This window comes from Hordeum vulgare, chromosome 5H (assembly GCF_904849725.1).
Source record: "Hordeum vulgare subsp. vulgare chromosome 5H, MorexV3_pseudomolecules_assembly, whole genome shotgun sequence".
Lineage (NCBI taxonomy): Eukaryota > Viridiplantae > Streptophyta > Magnoliopsida > Poales > Poaceae > Hordeum > Hordeum vulgare.
The window spans coordinates 112,233,598-112,239,597 of NC_058522.1; positions in this window are offsets into that span (position 1 = coordinate 112,233,598).

A 6,000-nucleotide genomic window follows, 5' to 3' on the forward strand; every position below is an offset into this window, starting at 1 on the left:
AAAACTCTTTTCTCCCCATAACTTTTAGGTCAAGAGGAACATATAGGACAAAGGAGAGCACCGGAGGCGGGACCCACCACCCAGGCAGCCTCCTGGCGCGGCCTAGGGGCCCCGTGCCAACAGGTCGCGTGGGTGACCTGTGGCCCCCCTCCGACCCTTCTTTGGCCTGTCTTCGGGATCTGTTCGGAAACTTCTTCCCTCAAATTTTCAGCATAGTTGGAGATGTTCTGATATTGCAAATCTTTGTGCTATTTTCTCCGCTGAATTCTGTGTGTTATATTTTGGCACCGGAAAGTTCTAAATTATGTAAAATAAGCCAAAACACTATAAGTACATCATCATGATATGAAATATATCAATGAATAGAGACAAATTATGATACAAAATAGTGATGCATTTTGGACGTATCAGCAACGAGTTTTATACTTAGATGAAGACTCATTCGCAGCTAAGCCCCCGAGTGAGAGGATTGCTCGTCACTTGAAGTGAGTTTTGTACTTAGGCGAAGACTGGTTCATGGCTAAGCATCCGAGTGAATAGGTTGCTATTCACTCGGAGAGTTTTTAACTTAGGGGAAAACATGTTCGCAAGTAAGCCCCCGAGCAGGAGGATTTCTCACCACTTGGAATCGACAAAAACTGTAGGAATGATGACTTTGATAGGCAACATTGTTCAAAAAACTCTCTTATTACATCAAACCAATCAGTTGTTAACTATAAAAGCATCGGAGTAGGTCTGCATTCCAAGCATGCGGTTCGTAAATTTTCTTCTTGAGGTTGTAAAGGTGATAGGCTCCATTATTCAGTACTTTGGTGACGTCGAAAGGTCCTTCCCACATGGGGGCAAGCTTGTGAGGTCGTTGTTGATCCACCCGAAGCACTAGATCACCTTCGTGGAACGCCCGACTCCTCACATGCCACGCATGGAAGAGAAGTAGATCCTGTTGGTATACTGTCGACCGAATCAAGGCCAGTTCACACTCTTCTTCCAGGAGATCTACTCCGTCCTGTCGCGCTTGTTCAGCCTCAGCCTCAGAATACACATCCACATAGGGAGAATTGTGAAGAAGGTCACTCGGTAAGACGGCTTCAGCTCCATATACCAAGAAGAAGGGTGTGCATCCAGTCGACCGGTTGGTGATGACCAAATGTTGTATATACTTCTCGCCCCTCGTTGGATACCCCAAGTGGAAGGTGGAGATGTAGTCATCAACAAATTTCCCTCACACAGAGACTGTAAGGTTTATCGAACCAGCAGGACTCCTAGACTCAACAAGTAGGTGTCTTCCACCGTGGCGCTAGCAGAAGACGTGGAACTGCACACACAACAAATAAATTTGCTCCCAAAAAGTAAAGAGAGGTTGTCAATCTCTCTGGCCTTGCAGTTTGCAAAGGATCAAACCACAAGCGGGAAGGTAATAGTGATTGCAACGGTAAAGTAAATGGAAGCGGTAAATGACAGAGGTGTAAACAATGATGGTGATATGGACCGGAGTCACATGATGTTCACTAGTGATGTCTCTCTCCCAAAAGACGATAAACAACTATGCTAGGGTAAACAAATCACAGTTGGGCAATTGACAGAATTATGATCGCACCGCAATGCTAATTATGCTCCTTGATAGTTCGAGGTTCAATAGTAATGGGCAGTACGCCAAGACAAGTAGACCATTTATTCATCAGCATCTACTTACTAATCATCCACCTTGAGATATCTATCCAAAACATCTCTCCGGTATTAAGTTGTGAGCCCCACCCAAAGTGTAAACTCAAAGCAACGGACAACCGCATTAAGGAACTATGCGTAAGGTAAACAATCCTTGCAAGCGTGGTCACAAGCACCGTTGTTTTCTCCCTCGTGGCAATAAGCACATCCCCTAGTCTCATGTTTCTGTCACTTAAGCTAGACATCGAGGGGCCCGAACCCACAATCATGCATAATGCTCCCTCTTGGAGTTACAATCTACAACTTGGCCAAAGCAATAAAAAGCAACAAAGATCATGCATGAATCACCAAGGAACATAATATAAAAGGATAATCAAATATATAACTCATAACAATCTGAACATAATCTCATAATCCATCGGATTCCAACAAACCGAGCATAGCAAAAGCAAGAGGATTACATAGATGCCTTGATCATGTAGGGCATCTCACAAGGACTAACCATTGAAGCACAAGATTGGACAGAAGACATCACATAGCTACTGGTCATGGACTAATGGTCCAAGGAGGACTACTCACGACACGTCCGGGAAGCGTCCATGGAGGTGGAGAAGCTCCCGGATTCAATCCTCCCTCTGGCAGGGTGTCGGGAAGAGGTCTCCTGACGCTCCCAATCTTGGAAGCGCTGCGGCAGCGGAACGATGGAGAAATTCGCCATTCCAAAAAGTCTGCGAGGGTTTCCTCATGGAGTAAAAGCCCGTGCAAAATAGACATCAGCTAACAAAAACTGGCACTAGGTGCACTGAGTTAGTAGGTTAGTTGAAATATGTGTAAAATGATATAAAAGTGTAGCAAAACATATAAAAATGTCACCCAAAAGATCATGGAACAAGCAGAAATTATAGATACGTTTGGGACGTATCAACATCCCCAAGCTTAATTTTTTCTCGTCCTCGGGTAGATAAATGATAACGTAATAATTTCTGTGGTGACATGCTAACACACATATAAGAACTTCAAAGTAAAGCAAGTAATATATGCAATTCAAGTCAAGACAATAACAAGCAAGAGTTTATATCTAGTATTGAATTTAGCAAAGTAAGAACATAAAGGTGCAAGAGTTCTCGCTGTCCGTGACTCGAATGTCTCTAAATGGTGTTTGTGTGCAAGAAGTGGGAGATGGGTTCAGAGATAAAATATTTTTTATTGAGAACTCAATCTACTAAACCTCACACTTAGTCTCCTTCAGAATCTTATTTTGACTCATCCCCAGACCAGTTGTCACGCACAATTCAAAATGATCCTCTCCCTTTCGATTTTGAGCACTCATGTAATGGATGAGCGTAAGAAAGATATGTTGGCACTTAGGATGGAAAATAGAATAATGATGGGGAAGGAAGACAAAAAGGTGTGAAAGGCTCACATGAATGAGGACAACCATAGACGAGAGAAAGCCAAATGATAGATATGATGTGAGGAGTAGGGATTGCCATGTGACGGATGCACATATGAGCTAAGGTAAGCTCTCCAATGGAACTAGTGGGGGTGCATCCAACTTGTTTGCTCATGAAGACCTAGAGGTCATTTGAGGAGGCTCATCATTGGAATGTGCAAACCAAGTTCTATAGTGTAAGAGTCCCCACATAGTTATGCATGAATGATAATCTCTATGTAGTACCAATATAGTAATGGAGTACGAGTGTGGATCTTTCAAAAGGAATAGTAGTGTTGCCCCCTTATTTATTTTTATTTCTTTATTTATTTTTATCTTTTTTTTAATTTTTTTGTGGCCTCTTTGGCTCTTTCTTTTTATCTCTCGTTTTTCCTCTTTGGGATCTTTTGTTTTGTCCACTTTGGGATCTTTTCCTCACTTAAGGGTAACACTTTATGTTTTGCATGAATAGAACGAAAAATCGTCACACTTTATAAGAAGTACTCAACATAAAGACAAGTGAAAAGTACCATAATTTATGCAAATGTATGCCTCTGCCAGTGTAGCAGGATATGCAATAATACTAGCGCGTCATGTAGCAGTAATAAGGGCAAAGACCAACTATCATGCGGCTCTACAATCAAGCAAAAGCATGTATGACATGAAGATCAAGTCATGAGACGGTGGATGTTGCATAGCAATGTATCTCGGAAAGGCTATGGAAATGCCTTAGTAGGTAGGTATGGTGGCTGTTTTGAGGATAGATATAATGAGGCTTATGTATGACAAAGCGTATCATGTCATGGGTTTGGATGCACCGACGGAGTTTGCACCAACTCTCAATGTGAGAATGGGCAATGCACGGTACTGAAGAGGCTATCAAAATATGGATGGTGGAAGTGCGAAGAATCGAATACTCACATTAGTCCGAAGAACTCATACACTTATTATCGGTAACTCTCTATCTAGTTAGGAAATTCACAAAGATACAAGTACCCCGAGGAGGAATGTTTGGGGGTTTGGTTATTGTTGTGCATCCTCGACTCATGGTAACGTGAGGGTATTCTATATATTCCAACCCCTCCAGAGGTTAGCGATCAGTTTAGTAGCTAGAGTTCTCAACTAATTTTAGTTTTTGAAAAATACACAGATTTCCCAAAATACGACACCTATCATTAATAGGCTCAAGCTCTTGGCACCAATAGTCCAAACATTACTCAAATGAATACCTCAAAACTTTTCCAAGTTACTACCATACTTATATAGCAACCTCAATTACCTACTCATGCAAGACACACAACTAAGTGCAACATCCAACTCTCTAAACAAGATAAGCATGATAACTCAAGAGAGTTCCAAAATGAACCTAAATAATAGCTCTTAAAAAGATAAGCATGAAAACTAAGAGCTAAGCATGAGAGTAGCTACGAAAAGATGAAGAACACAAAAAAATAAGCATGAAAAGCTATGTTGTGTTCTAGAGTGGAATGGAGCATGTCTCTCTCCCAAACAAGGTAGGCTAGGTTCCGACTTGTTATGACCAGCAAACTAGACTAAAACAAAACTAAAAAGTAAATAGAGGGACGCTCCAACCATAGCACATATCATAGGAAGTGATAAAAATATAGCATGGAGATGGACGAAATGATGATTGTTGATAGAGAAGGGGATGCATGGGGGCATCCCCAAGCTTAGACGCTTGAGTCTCCTTGAATATTTCTTGGGGTAGATGGGAGCATCTCCAAGCTTGAGCGCTTGACACTCCTGTATCTTCTTTCATCATCTCTCACATTGCTTACTTGAAAACTCCCTTCATACAAAACTAATCATAAGCTGATTAGAGTGGTTAGTTCCCTTAATTAAATAATTCAATACCTGCTGGAAATAAAGATTTTCATAAAAATCTACTGCTTCTTATGAATGCCAAAGGGTTTTTGCAAATAAAAATCAAGCTTAGGATTCGCAAAACAAGGGAAACACAAAACATGGCAGAATCAGTGAAAAACAGAACAACAGGTAGTAAATAATTTATTAGGGGCACATCTGCAACTCAAATTAAAAAACCGAGAACATATGTAAGAAAGAAAATTATATGGATCATGCTCTCAAAAAAATTCAGATCAAAAAGAGGATCTGGTGATGTTTGGCGAATTTTTCTATCAGGCAGAGATAATTTGTTTCTAGACAACATGTCACAATTTTTGAACATTCTTGCAATCGGAGGCTATAACTTGGCACAAAGCTTAAAAATAAAAATATAATGATGTTGCTACAGTAGTAACACACATCAAGACCACTAAAACAGAAAGTAAAAACAAATTGGGTTGCCTCCCAACATGCGCTTTCTTTTATGCCTTTGAGCTAGGCACAATGCAAGAAGGAGGATCAAGATTCTCCGAAGATATCGGAATTGTAAAAACCTTCAAACGGATCCTCAACAAGTTCATCCTTATTTTTCCTAGGGAACGGGTACGTACGTTTCGCTTTCCCATGTAAGCGTATGTGTCCTTTACCTACATCAATGAAGCCTCTCATGGCTCGGAGGAAGCCCCTTCCAAGAACTGTATTCCCTTTGTTGGGCTCCATGATGAAGAAATCAATCGTTGTATTCCTTTTAGAGAATGTAACCTGGACATCTTTTACCTTTCTCGGGATTTCATAAATATCACCATTAGCATGTTCATGATAAGATGAAAAAAATTCCATGTCTAACCAGAGAGAATCATAAACAACTTTTGGCATAGTACAAACCATGGGTCCAATATCACAATAGGCAAGGATGTCTTGGTTAGAGATGCTAATTCTAACAAAAGGTTCCCAGTCGTCGTCTATTTTCAAATTTTGTTCCTTATCAACCATGGGTTTCTCTCCTTCTCTTAAGTCTAGAGCATCTATTTTCCCTT